The sequence below is a fragment of the Protopterus annectens genome, chromosome 4.part0, assembly GCF_019279795.1.
Source record: "Protopterus annectens isolate FY-2018-M chromosome 4.part0, PAN1.0, whole genome shotgun sequence".
In the NCBI taxonomy this organism is placed as follows: Eukaryota; Metazoa; Chordata; order Ceratodontiformes; family Protopteridae; genus Protopterus; species Protopterus annectens.
Window position 1 is genome coordinate 516,390,251 of NC_056733.1, and position 24,429 is coordinate 516,414,679.

At 36.6% G+C, this 24,429-nt stretch overlaps 1 protein-coding gene across 1 annotated transcript in view; it reads right to left on the reverse strand.

Moving 5' to 3' along the window:
- Positions 1 to 24,429, reverse strand: part of RASAL1 (RAS protein activator like 1) — a 1,855,221-nt gene that overhangs the window by 613,834 nt on the left and 1,216,958 nt on the right. The gene's annotated exons all lie outside the window — the stretch shown is intronic.

Below are 24,429 nucleotides of genomic sequence, written 5' to 3' on the forward strand. Positions count from 1 at the left end.
AGGTGTTAGCTTAAAAAATTCTAGCAAACAATTCTTAACAGCAGTATAATCAAAAAAATCATGATCAAATAATTTAGATAGCACAGTTACAGCTTTACAATGGAGTAAGAGAGTCAGGAACCATATCCAGAGCCTTTGGTCAACATCATACTGTTTACATACCCTCTCAAACATATGAATGAAACTATCAAATTATCCCCCTCTGTAAACTGCAGAAGAAATTCACTGACCTTTTGTACTTCTGGGGTCTGGTTACTCCCTTCCCCATTACTTCCATGACTCTGGTGAAGAGTCAGCATCTCCTTTTCATGCTGCTTCTGCCTGTCCTTCTCCTCAGCTCCCAGGCATAGCAGTTTCTTATTCTCCTCAGCCTGTGACATCTCAGTCTTTCTTCTGCTTCTGTTTCCAAACGCCTGGCCTCCAACTCAAGTCTCTTTAGCTCCAGATGGACTTTTAAGTCCTTTGCAGAAAGGTTGAGCTGTCCATTCTCTGAGTGTTGTACACCTCCATGGGCCAGTCTGATAGTCCTCCTGATTACTGTTTTCTGATGCAGCTGTGACCAAAGCTGCAATCATGTCTGCCTTAGTCAGGTTTCCATGCACCAGTCCCTTAGCCTGGCACATCTCAACCAACTGGCTCCTTGTCAGCTTGCCATACTCCTTTGTGACATGCTTGCCTGCTCTCCCTGACTAACTAAGCTAACAAAAGAAATAAAACAATTGTGATCTGAACTCTGAATATTCACTGCAAGGCTGATTTAGAGTACAAAAACACCTTCAGTGATCACTGTACACAAGCTACAGGAATTCACTATCACTACAAGCCAATTAGTATGTGATGTAGCTATCTCACCACTATCAAACAATATTTCATGTGGATATCCCACCACTGCCAACCAATTAATATGTGGTGTGGATATCCCACCACTGCCAACCCATTAATATGTGATGCCCGTGCACTGGCCCAGTAATCAAGGAGCCCCAATCCTCACCACTAACACCAGTGAGGGGCATGCAGATTGGGAAGGATAAAAAGTACACACACACACACACACACACACACACACACACACACACACACACACACACACACACACACACACACACACACAGTAAAGTACAATTTCTGTTAAGAATACACATAGATCACAGTCAGTCTGGGGCTGGTTTCTTTCTTTCTCTCCAAATCCCCAATATACTCACCACTGGCACAGCTATAGAGTGGAGTCCTTAGCCAGGATTCCAAGCCAAGTCCTCATAGCACTCCATCTGTCCAACCAGTGCTTCATGTCCTTGCCCAAGTAGCTGACACACACACACACACACACACACACACACACACACACACACACACACACACACACATGCACATTTTGAGATATGAGTTATATACAAACACACAGACACTCCTGAGGAAGGCTGGCACAGGTTCTCCAGCTATACCCCCTTCTCTGCCCAAGCTATATGGTAGAAATCACTGCCTCCAACCACTAATAACAGCTAATAAGGCCCTTACTAAATGGTGTCCAATTTTACTGTGCAATATTATTATCCAATTAGTAAGTATGATGAACAGCAATGCTTATTGGAGTGGCTTGGACAGTATCACTATATAGATGCAATGTTCTCTAGAGCTTAAATTATCTCTTCACAAAACAGCCACAGTTGAAAGGTTTAAAATATTTAATAATAAATATAAAAACACAAGACAAATCTTCTCGATTCAACACAGTGCTAGTCAAGAATTCAGACACAGGAAAATGCTTAAAATAATACTGTAGAATAGTCTGACATAAATATAGAAAACAGCTAGACTAAACTTACTATTTTCTATCTATTTCTAAGAGAAACAATGTTCTAAATAACTTACATACATTCAGAGCAAAGGCAGAGTATTGGTGAGTAGATGTGTTCAGGTTCAGACAAAATCCAAAATGTTCTGTTTCTCTCTCTCTGAGAAAGTCTTAAATTGATAATACATCACTGCTTACTCATTTTAGATTACATCATTCCTAACAGTTCTCTGGCTCCCAGGCTACCAGAAACTCTAAATTTACATTTCTTAGTTTTCTTAGTAAGCTTGTGAAGCTGCAGTGGTACAGCGGTAGCGTTGTTGCCTCACACGAAGAGGTTCTCCTGTTCGATTCTCGGCTGGAATGCCTTCTGTGTGAAGTCCGCATGTCCTCCCCGCGGTCGAGTGGCCTCCGAAAGACATGCTTGAATGGGCGTGCCTTTGCTGAAGGTTGGGTGTCGGGCTGGCAACTCGGCACAATAAAAATTTACTGCCAATCATTAGCGGACCGGAGTTCCACTGTGGCGACCCATAACAAGGAAAAGCCAACAAAGACAAAGTTTTCTTAGTAAGCTTGCACCTGGCCAGGAAGCCATAACAAAAAAAGACATTATACATGTAAAACCTTGCAGTTATCTTTGGTCTCAAAACAATAGAAAGAATTCCTTCATCCAGACGTTCTGTCTCTGAACTTTGAGATCAAACAGTCATACAATGCTTGACTTGTCAACTTTCTTCCAGCAGAGTACACTGTGGTAACATTTTTGAAGCTTAGTACAACATATAGTTTAATCATAACATATAGTTCTCTTTTACATTTGTTACTCTTCTGTGTCAATGTTTCAAGTACGAGAGAGCAGGGATTCAAGATTCTTGGTGTAGGTACATCTCTTGCACTCTGTATTAAACTGATTTATTAGTAGCGGGTTATCAGTGTGCATGAGGCAATTGCTACACTGCCTCAGAAGACCAAAGTCTACAAGGTTGGCAGGAGAAACAAGGGGAGTCCAACTGTCCATAACGCTAGGTTGAAGAACTGTTATCACAAAGGGGCAAGGGGGGCTTTTTAGAACTGATCAAGAAGGTTCTCAGTGAATAGATATTTCTGCCGGGGGGGCATTGCTGATGGTTTAATAAGTCACAGCTCACTAGCCATATTTCTTAGCCAGAGAAGTACTAAGGATGAGGACTACACTACTGTGCTACAGCTGTATGTAAGGGAAAAAAAAATGTTGAATTTATCTATCTGGATGGAGTGCACAGTTGCAAAGCATGAGCAAACAGGCAGAAATCTCCTCAAACACAGGGCTTAAATACCAGAAGCTAAAAACTTGAAAAAAACTCTAAAAAGGTTCAAAAGGACCAATGAGGATGCTTACTCCAAGCCCTAGACCAACCACCCTTCACCAGACAGGTTCCAATCAGCACAATCCTCTCACTAGAGTGCAGAAGGGCCCTTTCCAATCAATGATGGCTTGGAAAATGTGCTCAGAACAAAAAGCCACTACAAACAGACCTAGATGGACCAAGCCTGTATCTGGACTATGCTGCACCTACTAGCTATACTAGTTTCGTTGGGAAGCATTACAGAATGTTTAACCCAGAAAAATACTAATGAATCCATAAAAAAATGTAAACAGTAGAATCTAGGATTTAATACAGAGAAAATAAAGATAATATTAAAATAATAATTACATTACTTTATTACATAATTATTAGTACTTTAAAATTAGCAGATATTAGCTTAGAGTTTTAAAAAGCTTTTGACTCATTTAATTGTACTTATTTAAACATTTGCTGATTCTGATTTACACACACACACACACACACACACATATATATATATATATATATATATATATATATATATATATATAGTCTACTTTATATGACCTAAATTTAATTTGACTGAAATTCATTTGACTGAGACCAAAACACTGAAAGTTCAAAAGACTGAAAACTCCTTTGACTGAAACTCATAACACTGACACATTAAAGTAAAAGTTATATGCCCTTTTCCGCACTGTAGTGTGATCCTGGAGTTAGTATATATAGTTAGGGGGGTATGGAGGCTGTGTGGGGGGCAAAGCCCCCCACATAGTTTAGGTAAATATTGTTTTCTGCAAAGAGTTATTCATTGCAGTTATAAATATCCATGTGTATGATTTAAAATGCCTCCACACCCCCCTAACTAAATATACTAACTTCAGGATCACACTACAGTGGGGAAAAGTTTGAATTTCAGTCAAATTAAATTTAGGTCATATGAAGTAGACCCAACAGGTCTACTACGGTAGACCGAATTTACACTTACCCGAATTGCATTTTCCAAAGACGACAACACCAATCTTTCAATAAACCAAATCTGAACATTACCAATTTTTTTTTTACAGGGAATAAAGACACTTGACCAACATGGGGGAATTTGCCCTTTTCCCTACTGTAGTGTGTTATTTTGTTAAATGTTGGCCAAGTGTCTTCTTTCCCTGTAAAAAACTTTGATAATGTGATGGTTTGGTTTATTGCAATTTTGTTGTCGTCTCTGTAATCTACAGTCTGGGTGAGTATAAATTTGATGTACCAAAGTAGACCCATAGATATATAAACCTATTAAAATGATTAGACCAAAATACTTCCTCACACGTGAGCATTGGTAGTTATATATTTGAAGCCATAAAAAGTACAAAGGAAACTCACACACACACACACACACACACACACACACACACACACACACACACACACACACACACACACTCACACTCACACACACACTCACACACACACTTCTGTAAACTGGCCACTTTAAATGAGTCGTACAAACAGTCTGAATATTGCTCAGATGGTATTCTGTTTATGCTACCATGTAATATATATTATCTAGCTAAGTCTTTCACTCTACACCCTCCCAGAAAGTGAAATTACAAGATTAGAAGCAGTGACCTTATTCTTTTGATCAAGCATACATTTCTTTGTAAACTGACTGCCTCCTTAAATAAACATCATGTCCCCATCTGGTAAATTATGGAATATATTTGAGACATGTGCGGTACACCCATCTCTGCTGATACAGCAGTTAACCTCTTAAATACTATTTGTTCATAGGTTTATAGGTGTTACCAGGCTAATAGCCCTGGAGCCTTTACAAGCCTAGCCCATAGGATTACCCTGGCATCATGTCACCTGACCTTAGTTCCCAGTGCCTCTATCGAGTAGAGCCACTGGAATGATCCCCGAGGTGAATTTTCTATTTCACATCCACTCATCAAGATTTATCTTGAAGAGGCCCAGTAAGGTGCTCTGTTTGACATGTATGGGAAGTCTATTCCATAGCACGGGTAGTCTCTGGGTTATGAACCTGTCCCTCCAGCATTGTTCTGTTGATTGTGGTAATGAGGTTGAGGTCTCTGGAGTGAGTGGTATGGAGGGATTGGGATTTCTTTAGATGTAGCATTTCTACCAGAGCTGGGTCAGACATGACTTTGTAAGTCAAGCAGAGATCGCCTCTAAGTAGGCGATATGAGACAGAGAATAGTTGGAATTTTTTTAGTCTGTCCATATAGGACAAGTGTTTAAGGCCTAGGATCCTCTTTGTGAGATACTTTTGTGGCCTCTGCAGTTGTTGAAGGTGTCTAGTGAGGTATATGCCAAATGGGGCATTGTACTAGATGACTGGCCTAATAAGGGAAGAGTAGGGGGAGACAATGACCTCTTTCTTCCTGGATGCAAAACCCTTAGTAATGAGATGTGCTACATAGAAGGACTTCCTGACCACAGTGGCAATGTGTTGCTCAAAAGAGAGGTTGCTGTTAACCTGTGTTCCCAGATCTCTTATAACGCCTTCTGTGTTCGGTGGACAACCATCAATGTGGTAATTCATGGAACCGGGTTTTTCCCAAAGGGAATTACAACACATTTTTTGTCATTGAGCTTAAGGCCATGGTTCTGACACCAGTCGTTGGTCTCAGTGAGGCCTTTCTTTAGGATGTTAGCATCACTTAGGGAGTTAATAATAGCTCCCAACTTGCAATCGTCTGCAAATTTTGTCAGTCAGAGTCCATTTGTATTGGCCTGGATTTCAGACAAGTAGATTCCAAACAGGAGAGGACCCAGGACTGAACCCTGTGGGACACCACTTGTGACTGGTCAGCAGTCTGACTTGGAGCCAGCTACTTTCACATTGTGGGTTCTATCTGTGAGCCAGTTTGCAATCCACCTAGTGATATAGGTGTTGATGCCTAGTTTAGTGAGTTTTTCTATGATTCCTGAGTGGTGAATAGTATCAAAGGCCTTGGCCAGATCAAGGTAGGCTGTATGAACCACCTTGCCTTCATCCACAGCTCTGGTGACTGATTCAAAGAAGTCGACCAAGTTGAGCAGGCATGATGTACCCTTCACAAAACCAAACTGTGTGGCATCCAATGTTTGGAGATTCCCTATATAATTGTTTATTAGGTCCATGATGATGTGTTTCATAGCTTTGCATATCAGACTCATCAGGCTAATGGAGCGATAGTTCCCAGGGTCTGTATTCACTCCTCCTTTGTGGAGAGGGATGACTGTAGCAGTGCGTCATTCGGTAGGGACAAAGCCTGAGGTGAGGCTGTGACTGAACAGGGCACCCAGATGTGGTGCCACTTCACTCTGTAGTTCATAGAGAACACAGCCAAGGATATTGTCAGGTCCCATAGAAGCTGTATTCTTGGCCTTGGACAGTGCTGTTGTAACCTGTGTAGCAGTGCCTGGAAATCTACTGGTATTGTGAGGGGTCCTTTGGGGGGGTGAGAGGGGTAAAGTTGGCACTGAATCGGTCGGCCAGTATATTGGCAATATCTGTTGGCTCAATATAGGAGGTACCATTGTGCTCAGAGCAAATCTGGGTATTGCCGTGGAGATTCTTTATATAACTATAGAAGGCCTTGTGGTTGTCTTTACTATCTGCTGCAATTCTGTTTTCATAGCTAGCTTTAGAGGATTTGATGAAGGATCTCAACTTTTTGTTGAGGCTCATAAGGGAGTTTTTCCAGTCTTGGGACTTCACCTTATTCCATATCAGTTTCCTCCTTCTGTTGTAGAGTTGGTTTATGGCAGAGACCACCACATTGGCTTCCTTTTTTTGGAGGAGAGCAACTTGGTTCTATTGGGTATAGTGAGATCCATGTATTGCATGGTTCATATTACATTATTGAAAGATAACGTAATCGAATGCTCAAAACATTGAAATGGCCGGATTTCGAAGATTGCATTGTGGGATCGCAGTACAGTGAAGATTGGGATATTTGCCCTTTCCTCACTGTAGTGGGATCTCAGAGTTGAAATATAGGTTTAGCAGGGGGTGTGGGGGGGCGCCGTTTCGATATGCGGCCATTTTAAAGTTCTGAGCGTTTGATTACATTATCTTTTGATAACGTAATATGAACCCGCATTTGCATACGTATTTGTACAAGGCACTGGTGTATGATTCGGCAGTCATGCAACTATCCTCCATTTGCATAGGTGCCATGAAGTTAGCCACCTCTGTTTCTAGGAGCCCAAAGTTAGCTTTGGAGAACTTTTTCATTGTGCTTACCTTTGCGGGGGTGGGGGTGCAGATTTCCAAGGTGATTAGTTTGTAGTCAGATCTAACTAGGGAGGAGTTGACTATTGGGGGTTCCTATCACATAGTCAAACTTTTACAAGTTCAAACCACATATGGTTGAGACCATAAGTTCAAATTTGTAAAAGTTTGCGTGTTTGAATGGAAATCTCCATAAGCGGAGATTTCTATTATGTTCAATGTGGTGCGATCTAGGAGTTGGTATATTTAAGTAGCAGAGGGAGTGGGGGGTGCAGGGAAGCTTTTTTGTTGTATGTCATTTTTTTATTTTTAAACTTTGAACATAATGGTTTGACTATTAGGTGTTCGGAGTTACGGAACTTCAACTGTGTAATACAGACCCGACTATTGGTGTAGAGCAATGGTTGTCCATGTTAGTAATGACCAGGTCAAGGATGTTTCTACTTCTAGTGGGGGTAAGAACGAGCTGGTCCAGGGCATTGGAATTAATGAATTCCAGGAAACGTTGGGCAAGTGTATTGGTACATGAGTAGTTTTCCCAGTTAATGGAGGGGTAGTTGAAGTTGTCCAGTATGAGAGTGTTAGGTTGGGCCCTAATATTCTCCAGGGTGCTTAGGAATGTGGAGTGTGAGTCTTGGGACATGGTTGGGGACCTATAGCAGGCTATGACCTGAATCGCTGTCTTACCCAATGTTAGCTGCACCTGAAGTATCTCTGATACGTTATGTTGGGCTACCAGTCTGGAGGTATGCACATCCTTTATGAAGATGGAAACACCACTGCCTTCGGAGCTTTGGTCCAAGTTCTGGGGCTGAAAGGTGTGTAATGAGTTATAGCCTGGTAGTGCTGGGCTGCTTTCTGCTGCCTTGAACCAGGTCTCTGTTACAGCACAAATGTTCTCCATTTTAAGGAGTGCTTCAAGTGAGTACATTTTGAGATTTAGACTTTTACCATAGAGCAGCATGACCCTCAGATTGCATTTGTTTGCAGCTGTTATGGTGGTAATTTGGTCTTGGGAACATCACATAAAAAAGGCACTATATGGGGTGGCAAGAGCCTTGGCCAGTATCTGGAAGCCTAGGGGTGACAGATGCAGGGCATCTCTGGCAAAGCATCGAGGTCTGTCAATCATGTCATCCCAGGAGAAAGATACTGGATCCCCTTAGAATGACACCAGAAACTTAGCCAATTGTTGAAATCAATCATTTTCTACTTGCACTGTGGTATCATTCTGGGTAATGGTAGGATGCTGCTCAGGGCTAGGGTCATACCCGCCTGGGCTACATAATCTGAGAGTTCCTCCATGTCTCTTTTCATGTAGTCCAGGGAGGTACATCTCAGGTCATTCACACCCACATGTACAATGACTGTCATATTTATATCTGTTGTTGAGGGACCTGCATGTGTGCATTATGTGGCGGATCCTTGCACCTGACTTTCTCCATATTCAACCTAGTGAGTGGGACATCAGTGTGCCTCACTATCGAGTCACCTATGACTAGTGTGTTGGGCATGCTGTTTTGCCTTAGGGGCTTTAGTTGAGTGGCACACTGTTTAGGAGAGTTATGTGCCTCATGATTAGTGTTGTGTTGTGGTGGTCGAGTGGGTTTCTGCCTTGGAGGTCTCTGCTGTTTGGGTAGATTTTTATTGAGAGCCTCTGTGAAGGTGGGTGTGTGGTTTGTGTTTTTATATAAAGGCAGTGCTGGTGTGGGTTCTGGAGGGCTATGTGTTCCATGTGGTGTGGTGCAAGTGTTGACCTTCTCCTCTTGACCAGCTATTCCAGTTTTGGCTGGAGAGTGCATGGCTTCCAATTTGAATATATAAGTGCATCTCTCGCAAGTCTAATTGTTGGGTAAGAAGAGAGGGTTGTCGGTGTACATGAGGCAGTTGCTGCATTGCCTCAGGATACCCAAGTTCACCAGGTTAATTGGAGAAAGCACAGGGAACTGACCTTTAGACATGCTTGAAGGGGTGGGCATTAATAATAAATACTGGAGCTGTTTCCTTGTAGAACATTTAGTGCTGGTAGCACTTTTATGTGCTACAATAATTGCTACAATAATTGCTACAAGAAGTCTGGTAAAATGCTAGACTAATAAACTAGTAAAAGTTCAGGAGAGGAGAGAACTAGCAGATCTAAGGGAAAATTTGAAGAGCAGATTTTGGCACTGCTCAGAAGTTTACAAACAGTCCTGGATACAGCAAATCTGTATCTGGACTAGACTAGTTACAGGAAAGGTAGGAAACAAGTGCAAACTCAGGCTTTTAAACCAGAAAGTTGAAAGAGATGGAAAAACTGCCGAAATGGCCAATAAACTACAATTTCTGGGACAGAAACCACTCCTCTTGTGGTAGATAGGCTATCTAGTGCTTACCACTCCCACTGATAAGCTAGAAGGCTTCCCTCCAACACAAAAAGGCTTGGGGGGGCTCAGAAGCTTACATACAGTCCTGGATACAGCAAATCTGTATCTGGACTAGAGTTGTTGCAGGAAAGGTGGGAAACAAGTGCAAAGTGGGCTTTTATACCAGAAAGCTGAAAGGATTTCTCGGCCAGAAACCACTCCTCTTGTGGTAGATAGACTCCCTAGTGCTTACCGCTCCCACTGATAAGCTAGAAGGCTTCCCTCCAACACAGAAAGGCTTGGGGGGCTCAGGAGGTTACAAACAGTCCTGGATACAGCAAATCTTTATCTGGACTAGACTAGGTGGGAAACAAGTGCAAATGTGGGCTTTTAAACCAGAAAGTTGAAAGAGATAGAAAATTTGCCCAAATGGCCAATAAACTACAATTTCTGGGCCAGAAACAACTCCTCTTGTGGTATATGGGCTACCTAGTGCTTACCACTCCCACTAAGCTAGAAGGCTTCCCTCCAACACAGAAAGGCTTGGGGGGCTCAGAAGCTTACAAACAGTCCTGGATACAGCAAATCTGTATCTGGACTAGACTAGCTACAAGAAAGGCAGGAAACAGGCTTAGAATTTTTTTTTTACAAAAAAGCAGCTAAAACAGCACTAAAAACAATTCAAGTGCAGTGCAAGCTAGCACACGAGTGTGTAGCAATATTAAAGCAAATACAGTTTAAATAAATGCAATTTATTCAACCTGTATTCTGAAATGAATTTAGTTATTGCTTTGTTCAACTCTGAACAGTTGTCCTTGATAAATGCTGTATTAGGTGATTCCAAAATTTTCTCATCTCGCACTCTCAGCTTTCTTTCCAATAGATAGCTCACATTCTCCATTGGGGTCATTAATGTCTCTATCAGGTCAAGGTGTAGAGCTGTAGTTAGGTCAGGTGACACCCTAAGAAACCCCTTAATTATGGCCCCCTCAATCTATGTCCTTCAAAATATCCTCTGGCAAAGAGCTACTATGTTTATGCACAGTAGTTCTTTCATTGTCTGAAATACTTTTGAAATGCCTCCTTGCTACTGTTCCTAAAAAAAGAACATACTGGAATCATGGCTGGCTAAATTAAGATACTGCTCCCAGCCAGGTGACTACCCAACAAGGGAATGATCGGCACCTCTTCTACAGTGCCAAATATGCCCACTAATAGCTTATGTCCAGGAAGCTGACCCTTCATCTCTACCTAGATATGGCTGTACCAAACGGACTCCATCCTCAACTTCTCATCTCACACTTTCTACTCCATTTTTAATGCACAACCCAAATTTTCCCCATCAGACCACATTCAACTAGTAACCATAACTTAGACTGAGTTTTAACTAACTCCACCAACTACACAGACTCCAGTGTTTTGTTACCATTACATCGTCAGTTTTCTTTTCTTAACAAAGGAGCCCTGGTCCTTTCAGCTCACCAATCCACAATATTTTCAAGTGTCATAACAATCTGATTCAACAAACAAAATTATGGTTTAATTTCCAGCCTGGATTAATTTTCTTGTAGAAGAAATATAACAAATGTAGCTTATTAAATAGACCAAGGCAATATATTGTATATATGGTAAAACTCCATTTGCAATCACACAAACATCTTCTGATGTGCATTAGTATATTTATATCAGAAGGCAAAAGCTCATAAACCTTATTCCACACATGTAATGATGATGTGGACAGTAGCACTACTGTCCTCACCACTGCCTACCTTAGATTCTCATTCGGTATGCTTTTCTTTGTATCCACTACTATGCTCAGACTCAACCCAACCACTTTCATTCACATAATAAACTTTTATAGCTTCCAACATTCTGTTTCCTTTCAATGTATTACTCAAAAATCACACAAAACACACTACTTGATAAAATTTTAAAGTATGACAAATCATAAACAGAGAAGCCTGAGTGCCCCAATCTCTTAATATCTGCCATCAATAATGTTCTTATACCCATTTATAGCACCTCCTTAACCTAGCTAAATTCTGACTCTGTGGAAATCACAGACATCCTTCCGCTGCCCAAGACTCTCATTGTTAGACCGTCTTCTGCCTCCTATTACACAGTGTAATATCTTCCCAACTTTCTCATATAACTAAAATTATGGCTTACAGTAAACTTAAAACATTATATTTCTTCCTTTCAAATTCTAATTGAAACATATTACTGGCACCATATCACAGTCCTTTACAGATGCTCCGACATGGATAATGAAAAGCTTAGTAGGGAGGTCACTGAGGACCTTAGTAAAATATTCATCTTCATCATGCCCTTCTTTGTGAATTTCAAATCCTGAAACTTCTCTTGTCTGGCTTAAGTGCGATTTTTTGTAGTCACTTATCTACCAGGAGAGAGTTGTGAGTTTATGTCACTTCCAGGTCCTCTTTTTTGGGGGGTGGGGGTGTTCCTGACCTCATTGTTACAGTTACTACTTTTTGTTGTATCAGCCATTTAACCTTGCTTCAACTCAACATTCACATATTTTTATATGGTCCCACATAAAAATACTCTCTCTCCCATCTATTATGCTGTCATCTGTTCCTGCAGACAACTAAACCCTCTACAAGTCTTTTTCTTCAAGCACCTTACTATGAAATTTACTAAAACAAGGCTATTCTTTTTTCATTGTCTAGCTCTTTTGTGATTGGCATATTGGATGAGTCAACTCTATAAAATAAGAAAAACTAAGGGAGATCAAATATCTGGGACTGTGGTTAGACATTATTAATATTTTTTAACTCAAGTTGATAACATTTATAACTAAATTTATTAAATTCTCTTCCAGTGTTACATGTCTCACTTCCTTAACTAATACAACATAGCTGTTCTAAGTAAGATTCCATCATAAGTATGGCCTGATCATTATGTCTAGATCTACACAGCTCACCTTGGAAAGTGACTACCTAAAAGCTATTTAGTGCTATTACCAATAGACACATAACCAAATAACCAAAGGAAACCTTGAGGTGATCCCCAGGTAACAGCAGGGCAAAAAACAAGATGGTATCAGGATAACCTTAAATTATTGAAAACATTAAGTGCTCAAGGTTTCCTTTGGTTATTCTTCTATAAATGCTATAATTTATTATTTCTATGTTTTAATTTGAGCACTATATCTACTGTTATCAGACTGCATTACAGTTAATTAGGAATGAATTATTAGATCAATTACTATTGCATTACTGGCTTAGCAATATGAATGAAAATGTTTCACAGGGATCTCAGCAAGAATAATTATATGGGCTCAGGTTTAATATTTGACCTATTGGTCTTTAGGAAGCTTGCATATGATAACTCTGTTTTGATATTTTCTACTTCCTATACATGCATCAAGATTATTTTTTGCTAAAGTTATTAAATGAAAGGCTTGCTTTGATTGCAACAGGAAACTTGTTTCATATTCTTTTAAGGTCTTGTGAAATGGCTCTTTCACTTTTTTCTTTTGCTGATTTTTATTGTATTACTTGGTTTCCTGAACAGATATTAGCTCCCAGATGATGTGCTCTATGCACATGCATTCGAGGAGCCCCAGTTCAGCTATTGCATTACAGTCTAAACAGAAGTCATAGCTACATAACCTACAGAAAATAGACTATATGAAAGAAAACTATATAGAAAAGTGTCAAATAGCCATTTAAGATTAACAAAAACATAAGTAAAGGCAATAGGGAGTCGGGTAGGACCCAGATAAACAGTAGCAAATTAAGTACACATTGGGGATTTTTTCAGTCCATGTGCCTCTCTCATTTGTTATTTAAGATCACACATAAACATATTCTTCTAGATTCATATTTCTGATTGTTTTAAACATATTAACCTATGAGTTTATTAAACAATAAATGTAATTTGATATAAAGCATAACTTTGGTTGAGTACTTTTAATCTGAGTAATGTTGAATATTTTTCTAATAAGACATGACATTAATATACAATAAAACTTCATTAAAATTAAAAAATATGCATGCTAATTGGACAAGCAAATCAGCATGCCTGATGTAATCTAGCATTACTTATGTAAATGAGTTTGGAGGCCAAATACCACAGTGATACTTATTGTGCAGTTACTGGCTCACAAACTGACAGCAGTCACCACACCTCTCAACCTCTTAGAGCAAAAATCTGGACAAAAGCATCTATAACAGGGGGACAAAGGCCCCAAAATAGGGACAATTCTTAAATATTGCTCTTACAAACTTAGAAAATTGATAGAACAACAGTTTTTTTATTAGCATGGATTTTCTGAAGAGTATAAGGTCTGAAACTCAAATGTTTATCACTTTTGACTTAAACCCACAATGATTTGCCAGTGATTTGTTAGAAAACCACACTTTTATGAGAAACAGACCCAAAATATGAGGTAAAAATCTGGACATTCTTTGAAAATTTGTACAGTTGAGAGGTATGGCTGCTGTTTTTCTCCATGACAAATTATTTTCTCTAAGTACTGCTGCTCTCTAAACATATGCAAGTTATGTTTGGACAGCAATAGCACTGAAGAGGAAGAAGAATATGTATCATAGGAATGTTACTGTTTTTCTATAATATGAGCTTTAACTGCTGTTGATGCTGCTGTCCAAATGTGTGCAACATACATTCAGACAGCAACAGTGCTTAAAAAAAATGAACATGTTCCCTTTTAAATGCCTACTATATAAAATAACCCACTTGAAATGTGGGAAATAGACTCATGTAACATAAAAGGGCTCCAGAACTTAAAGAAGAGGAAATTATTTTTTCATTTACTTTTGCAGGCTAAGGCGTCTTTTATACTACTTCAAGAAACACATTTAACTAATGATCAATGGGTTGATATTAAGAAAAGGAAATGGATTAGAGAAGTTGTAGCCTCAGAAGGTCAAACTAACAGTGCTGGGGTAGCTATAGTCATTAAAAATCAATATCAAGGGAAAATTTTAGACTCTAAAATAGATAAAGAAGGAAGATGGTGTTATGTTATTCTTTCTTCCACTCTTTTTGATAAACCTATTTTACTTTTAAATGTATATGTACCTTGTAATAATCAACAACTTTTCATAGCATCCCTTTATCCGATTTTGACCCAGTATGATAAATATTATATAATTATTGGAGGGGATTGGAACTCTTATCAAAATCCGAAGTTGGATAGATCTTGTCCACAAAGAGAATTTAATAGACAAGCAGTAATAGCAATAAATGATATAAAGAAAGATTTCCAACTATATGACTCTTTTAAATATTTAAATAATCACCTTAATACAAATAACTTTACTTTTTATTCACTGTGTCACAAAATGTGGTCCAGAATAGATTTCTTTTTGATTTCAGGAACAATGATTAATTTTGAACCTTTAGTCTTTATACAAGCTTGTTATTTATCAGATCATTCAAAAATTTCATTAAGTTTTACTAAAGATCCTAGAGATAGCTTGCTGCAAAGGGGTTATAATTGGTCTCTTAACCCAAATTTGTTAAATAAAGAGGAAATAATACATGAAATTACTGATTTCCTTAATGGCCTATTAGCTAGATTAGAGGAACAGCAACATGCACCAGATATTGAATGGGCGACAGCTAAACACAAGTAAGAGGGATCTTTTTCCAAAAAGCTTCATATTATAAAAAAATACAAATTAGAGATATACAAAAATTGGAAGCTAAAATAAAAACACTTGACCAAGAATTGATTCAGAATTATAATACTCAGAGATGGAATTATTTAAATGCCAAAAAGATCTCTTTTTAATCCAAAACAATAGACTGACATTTCATGAACATAGGATGTTAGCAAGGTATGCCAACCATATTCGAACACTATCAAGGGCATTAGCTAGAATTATTAATCAATCGAGAACAGCAGCACAAATTTCGGAAATACAGTTTAAGAATACAAGTTATTCTAAAACTGAAGATATTATTAATATTTTTGAACAGATATATTCTAGTATCTATGGTGATCAAAAGGATGTATCCTTACATAGGACTAATAAAGAATTCTTACAAACAATTAGTTTTTCGAAAATAGATGATAATTTTCAAAAAGATTTGATTAAACCTATATCTGATGAAGAAGTAATATATATAATTAAACACATGAAATCACATAAAGCACCGGGCCCTGATGGTTTGATGGCAGAATTTTATAAAACCTTTTGCGATATTTTTGGTAAAATACTCTCAAGTGTATTTAATTACATAATTAATAATAAAATCAATTACCCTCATTTTAGTGCCTTAAAAACTATTCTTATACCTAAAGTTAATTCTGATGCCCAAAATCCAGATAATTATAGACCAATTTCATTAATAAATGTGGATATGAAAATGTTGACCTCTATTCTAGCTAGTAGATTAAAAAAAATAATGAATCAAATAATATCTAATGCACAAGCCGGCTTTATAACTACTAGACAAACTAGTGATAATACACTAACACTTCATACATTGATTGCTTATGCTAAACAGAAAAATTAAAATATTTATGCACTCATAATTGATGCACAGAAGGCTTTTGATAGGGTTAATATAATTTTTTTTATTTGATATTTTACCATATTTTAATATACCTCAAGAATTTGTTCTAATGTTAAAAATTGTATACAATAATCCTTATACAACTCTATACATAAATAAAAATTTCTTTAAAAGAATACAGATCAAAAATGGAACCCGTCAGGGTTGTCCTTTGTCCCCTTTACTATTCAATAAATATCTAGAACCCTTATTCTTATATATTAAACAGAATGTATATCATAATGCCTCAATACTTTATGGAACTAAAATATCAATTGTGGCTTTTGCGGATGATCTCAATATATACTGCACAACTCCAATTTCAGACACTAAAAAGTTATTAAAAGCAGTAGATGACTTTGCAGAAATATCTAACTACAAAATTAATCTTAAAAAAAGAATATATTCCCTTTAAGAACTCCCAAACCTTTTTCGCTTTTACCATTGGTGGGACAGGTAAAGTTTAAAGATAATATTAGATACTTGGGTATTATCTTTTCCACAGATGATAAAGGTTTTTATACTATTAATATTAAAATGGTTTGGGATCAAATAATGTCTGATTTTAGGAGATGGAATAATTTAAGATTACCAGTATTAGCGAAAGTTTCAATTATTAAAATGAATATATTACCCAGATTATTATATATTTTTAGATCTGCTCAAGTGTTAATTTCTAAGAAATTTTTTAAACAAATTCATAAAGAGTCGGCTAAATTTATTTGGGAGCCAAGGAAAACTAGGATATCATATGATAAATTAATGACCCCAAAGAATAGAGGGGGATTGGACTTACCAAATTTTGAAACCTACTATTTAATAATAAACTCTAACAGACTCTTAAGAATTGCTAATTATGATGCATTTAGTACTAAGTGGTCACCAGCATGGGTAATTTTGAATTATAAACATATTTTGAATCTGAATATTAATCCTAAAGCACTATCCTTTCTAGGAAAAGACAAGTTGAAATTATATATGATAATGGATCACATTAAATTATATATAACATCAATACAAAATTTATTTCAATCATTAGATCTTACTCAGCATATGATGGTCTTTCAACCTTTTCATAGGAATCCCAACTTGAGACTAAATAATCAATTAACAGATCTTAAAAATTTCCCATTAATAGTTAATTTAACTTTACTTGACATCTACTCATATCTCAAATATTCAGCTAATGAAATAAGACAAGAATCTAGTTATATTGAGACAAATTAATGAACTCTCTATACGTTACTTTAAGAATTTCAAACCCAGAGATGAGGATTTAACAAAATGCTCAAACTTATGGCAAACGCTTCAACAAGATGTTAAATTTATAACCGCTGCAAATAAATTAATAAAAGAGTTCAAATTTCAGGATAAAGTTCTTTTGTTGAAATATTGGAAAGATAAAATCCCATTGATAGAAGAAAATCAAATATTAAAAACAATTAACTTAACAACAAAATCTATCTCTTTTCAAAAGTTGATGTATACTCAGCTTATGATATTGAATAATGCATATTATACACGCCTTAGCTTGCATAAATTCAATTCTAAAAAATCTCCAAATTGTCCATACTGTAAAGACCAACCTGCTGATCTTCTCCATATGTTCTGGAGCTGCAAATGCATTTATAAACTTTGGAACTCTTTAAAATACAACTTCAAAAGATGGGATATCAAAGTTCATCACTTTCATGGGAATTTATGATTTTACATATCCCTCCAAAAGAACTTTCTAGATCACAAATCACTATATTTATTAATATCTTCTTATTAATGAAACTATATATAGCTACAAATTGGTTAAACCCATCTCAAACTTCATGGGATAACTTTAAGATTCTAGCAATGAGACATATATTAGCCCACAAATTACTTCTTCATGAGCATAATAAAAATATCAATAATCCGAAAATATGGGAACAAGTGTTTAATATTATATTGGTGTAATACTTTGAACCTAAATGTATTCTGAGTTATGTATACATTTTAAGGAAACTTTTTAACAACAAATTGTTTATTACTTGAATCATTCTTAATCATTTTGATATCTTCTTGTATAAATTAATGTTACAGGTGGAAACATTCATGTAAATATTGTATATATGTTATGGTGTTATTATTAGAAACATTATTTGGTATTTATCTTTAATTCTGTTTTTGTTTTAAGTTTGTATTGAAAATGATAAAACAATAAAGATTTATTATTGAAAAAAAATGAACATGTAACATGTAAAATAGCAATTTTGACTGCTGTTAGTTTTGTACAATCTGCCAGCTATCACAGCTGTTGCTTTTCCCTCCTGTACGATTCTTTTATTTAACTGCTGCTGCTGTCTGAAGGAGTCTTATATACATTCGAACAGCAAAGGTATTTAAACAGTAGAACCATATAGGACGGGAAAAAGTGAAGCATTAAGCATTATGTACAGTGTTAAGTGTCAGCATGTATGTGATGAAGGCATATGCAGTACAAGCTTTAGACATCCCCTCAACACAAAAACCAAGAAAGAACTCTAAAGTGCATTTATACAATGACATTATTTAGAAAAGGTAAGAATTTTTTTTCTATATAATGTCATTATACAAGACCAATAATTTGCTAGTGTCTGTGTGAGACGAGGGGGGCTTAGTACTGCATTTACCCATGGTTGGCTTTGTCTGGTCACTTGGCCTCCACTGTCATTATCAAACACACTGACAATGGCTAAATTCAGCACTATCCCCTTCTGGTCATGGATAATTGCTAAAGTAACAGAAATCCTTGTTTTAGAACTTTCAAGCATAAAAGTCCTCACAAAATATCAGAGGTCCTGCATTTGCTTTTGCTGGGTTGTGGTATTTTTGTTTATTCTAAGACAGTTTTATATATATATATATATATATATATATATATATATATATATATATATATATATATATATATATATATTAAGATATTTAATGAAAATTCAAACTATTTTAATATGGCAACAGTGAAATTAGAGCACACCTTATGCATGATGATACAAATGACATTAGGCAATGCACTGTCTCATCAGTAACTAAAAGCAAAAAGACCCACAGACAGTATAAAGAGTACCTTGTGAGCTGAGTAGTGTATGCATGTACTTTTATATATAAAAGAAATTGGAAAAAATAAAAACACAAGTGTCATAACAATTCTCCATTCACACAAAAAGGAATTACACCTGGAGAAAAAGAAATTTACTGTCCCCACTGTAAGACGACATGCAGTATCAAATTATGCAATGTCGTATCTTACTAATATATATAAGAGTTTAACATCCATGATTGCTAGGATTACTCAAAACAAAAGCTAGTTAACAGCTAAGTGGGTGATATGCATACATTATGATAGGATGCTCTTGCTCATTATTGGTGACTGGCATATACTTCTATAATGTCTTTTCAACTTGTACCACCAGTCTTACTGCTTGTGCTAGTTGGGATCCTTTGTTTTATGAATATTGCTCTTAGAGTTTTACCTGCACAGGTGGTGTTGAGGGATAAAGCCATGGCTATGGCATAAGCCACCCATATTCAGATATGGCCTTGGGTGCTAGATGACACAAGTAGGGAAGATCTTGAGTGGCTGTACGCACTCAGACACACTCTTGTGGTTGATCCCGGGAGGCTATGTTTTGCTGGGACATGATCTTCAAGGGGGTTAGGGCTGTGCCTGACTCAACACAGACATTGTCAAATACACTAGTAAGCCCACTACATGTGCTCCCTGGAAGGGGATTGGGGTACACACTGGATGGGACCTTAGGAGCAGAAACAATCCTCCGCAGCAGGATAACACTATTCAAGGATACCTTGATCTCCTCTTCAACCCTGAACATTGGTCACAATTAGTCCAGGGCACACTAGGTGCATTCAGTAGACCCTGCGAATAAGAACAGGCCATGGTAGCAACTGATGGTCAGTGGTACAGAGACAAAAATTCCTCTCAAAATGGTTAATAGAGTTTTTTCCTTCCTTGTCTCTTCAATCCAGGCAATTGGTGCTGTCTTGCTCAGATACATTCATAATGACTGTAGCTTGCCTGATTATTTAAATAAACATAAATCTAAAAATAATTTATTTTGTTAAACCTAACTAATGTTTGGGATCACAACAATTAGTCTTACAGGTTGTAATAGTGGGGTTTGGATTAAATGAGATGGTGTTTCTTTGTACTGCTCATGCTATCAGGTATGGTGTAGAAACTGTTTCTGGGAAAATCTCCAGCTCTGCCACTGTTTCATACCACCATTTAATTCATCAGTCTTTCATTTTGTTGCTCTAGCAATATTCTCAGTTGTATTTTCTTGTTAACTGTGGTTGGGGACCTGAGTTACATTATTCTTGTACACTTGCTTACTACATGGTCTGTCATGATGAACAGATATTCATTCAGTCTATAGGTGTCAGAGGTCAGCTTGTGAGGCTTCGAGGTTCTAAATGCGTGTGATGTGTATCTAAGTATAATCAACTGAGCCTCATTCACACATTTAGAAATACTGACTGTAAACACATGCATTGTTATAATTTTACATTATTATTTTTTTAATGTTTAAATGTTCTTTTTTTTTACTCAAATAATTTTATTAATTTTTTTCCAAAGATAATAATAATAAACTTTTACATTTCAAGCAAAAATAAATTGTAATAAACTATTTACAAAATGCACAAATGGCCACAAACCAATTATGATAAAAGGAAAAACAATCGGATATAAACAAACAAAGAAAGTTACACATTGTTAGATGAGATCATCTTACTTCCTCTCCACTCAAGTATTTAATTAATTAATCTGATTTAAGTGTCTCAATAAGGGAGAGAACTTTCTCCCAAGGATTATTAATCCATTTCTTAGGGAAGATTCTCATTTCCTTGACTCTTATTTCTAACAGCGCTACATCTTTCAATAGAATTAGAAAATCATCAAGAGTCGGAATGGAGGAGGAGTTCCATTTGCTTGTGACACATTTCTTAGAAACTGCCATTGTAGTCCAGAGAAGATAAAGGTCTTTGTTTTTCATAACAATAGTTTCATTTACATTCAGAAAAATTAATGACTTTGACAAAAATAAAACAATCTGTAAAAACGGCTTGAAGAAATTCACCAATATCTTCCCAAAATTTCTTAATGTGAGTACATTCATACATAATATGAGACCAATCAGCCTTACATTTTGAAGAACATCTTCATCATGTTACAACATTAGAATGGTTAAATCTGACAATTTTGTTGGGAGTATAGAAAGCTCTAAGCAAAAACTTCCACAAGAAAAATTTCCAAACTTGCATATTGGCGGTTAATTTAATAGAATATAAAAGACTAGTTTTATTCTCATTTGTTAACAATAATGGATGTTGAAGAACATCGTCACCATGTTACATCATTAGAATTGTTAAATCTGGCAATTTTGTTGTGAGCACAAAAAACTCTATGCAAAAACTTCCACAAGAAAAATTTCCAAACTTGCATATTGGAGGTTAATTTAATAGAATATAAAAGACAAGTTTTATTCTCATTTGTTAGGCAATAATGGATGTTCTTTAGTAATAAAATTCCAAAACTTCTGATTAGGAGTAGCTTTATAATTAATAATGATTTTATATAATTTTGAAGTTAAATGTGTCCAATTAAAATCCTTATATAGTACTTCATGTAAAAAAAAATATGGGTTTAGGTATCGATTTAAAGGAAAAATTATCAATTGTTCTGCACAGATCATGTGTATAGGGAAGTAGACTGCTAAGAGCTAATCAATCGGAATTTGATAAATCAAATGTAGTAATTAACTGACGTACATCCATAACTATCAAGTTTCTCATACAGTGGTAGCAACATGTAACATTTTTTCTTTCCCATGTTATTGAAATTTTTTTTGTGATTTTAAAGGGAATTAATAACTGTAACCGTAATTTAATATCAATATTATTATTTACAAAACTCCTGAATGTGTTGTAAATATAATTTATATAATTTAGATTGGTGGGTTTAATTGTTTTTTTTGTTTTTTTTTTATTATATATTTGACTTGGTTGCTGTGGTTCTGTCTACTTTGAGTAGTCTGAGTTTGTTTCTACTGTTTGAAGCGCCATGTCTCTATCTGTCATCAGAGGTTTTATTGTAGTGATTCATACATCAGTAATACTTTTGACCTTTTTGTGGCATAGGAGGGCAATGGAATTAAGTACTGTTAAGAACCTGTTGTTAAAATAGCTCAGAGCATCATCTAAGGTGAGGGTTTTTTTAGGGATGCCAGTCACAGGATTTGAGTAAACTTTTAAACATTTCTTTAGAGAAGTTTTTCTTGGAACAAATCCAGTTGTAGTTCATACCTGCTGTCAGAATATAGTGTGCAATGCATTGCAACTCTCTTCACAGCACATACCTTTCAACTTCTTATCTCAAGTGCAACAGACCAAAATAACACACACACACATACACACATACACACACACAGACATCCACGAACGTGCACACACACACACATACTCCCCTTTTTAAGCATCATTTCAGGCTACTTTGTTACCTTACTCCTCACTTAAAATACATATAATACCAAGTAGTTTTGAAAATAGCCTGGTGATTGGAGTAAGATGATTTCCTTTTTTTCTACAGAGCAACTCATTGGGTTTGGAACTCCAAACTCGAATAAGGAAATAAATAAAGAAAGAAAGGTAACATCTAAAAAAAAATACAGTAAGTCAATGTATTTATTTATTTATGTTTTTACTTTTTCCATGGGGGGTGTAAGAGGAGTTGCAGTAGAGCAGCCAGTATCATGAGCTGCCTCAGGTCTACACCCTATTCCAGCACTCAGTGGGCGTGACTTAATTACATACATTTTCAAAGAACTTTCTTCCTTTGCCTTGAAGGAAGTGACAACATCTCATCTCTCAGAGAGTCTAACATGAGTTGACTGACTCAGTTTGTTAACATCATTTCTGCTTTGACCCTGTGAACTGTAACACCCCAACATCTGGCACACCTAAAAGTTACAGCACAATAATGGACACATGCACTGCAGCAGGTTTGATGTTCTTGTGTTTTGGTCAGTAATCATAGTGTTGCAGCTATTATTCTTCATTCTGCTTCTCTGATAATCTTATGTCTTCTGATATGTATTTGCAAAATGAAAAGTCACGGATTGCTGGGTTTTGCGCCAGATCAATTCAAGTGTGGGTAAAACTGCAATTTGGAATACAAGTAGTGCTCAAATGAAGCGAATCAGGTAGCATTTTAGAATGAATTATAAAATGACTAAGATGACAATGCAACCCTGTGGTTACAAAATGGATATCTTATCTTCAAATGGAACAGTAGAACATATTTGAATAAAATAACAGATAGGTAACATTCATGTTGTGTAATACTTTTATGTTGGAGTCGCATCTGGTCCCAAAAATAAACTGGCCCTTTTTTCCAATCCAAAAATGAAAATAGCAACACAAAAAGATAAAGACTGTCTTCTTTAGCAAGACTTTATTCCAATCTAGCAATGAAAACAGATCTGATAAAGGCTAATTTATTTTTGGAATCATTAAAGATTCCAAACTGAAATTCTTTTAAACATAAAGGTTACTAGCTGTTATTTTATTTTAATACTAATTAGATCAATACATTTTTTTTGTGTTTTGTCCAGAAACATCAAGTTCCTGAAGGGATACATTCTGTAAGTTTAACCAGAAGAATGTAATGATAGAAGTAGGTTTAGGGCATATACAGACTTGGGGGAGAAGGCAGTAACATTACTTAATCTGTTGCAAGGGGAAATACTCCAGATGGGAAAAAGCCACCATCAGCAGCATAACAGAGACCCATAGAAAATGCCTGATTTAGTATACAATGCCCATAACCATGTTCGATTGCCTGATGATACCGAGTCAGCAAATATTTTTACATCACTACACATATTGTAGAGCTAATCATGTAAAGAATGGAATGGCTCCAACTGGAAGGGATACAAGAACACAATTCTATACTGCAATTGCACTTGTGACTGGCCATGGGTGCTGCTGAAGTTGTGAGCCCTGGACGGCTGCCTGAAATGCCCCCAGCTTTGCTGAAGCTGTGAATCCTTGACAGTTGATTGAAACTTCCCTAACTTCATCAATGAACAAATGGGTCTGAAAAGCCAGAGCAACTGGTTGGCAATAAATGAAAGGAAGAAACAATATGGGGTCCAA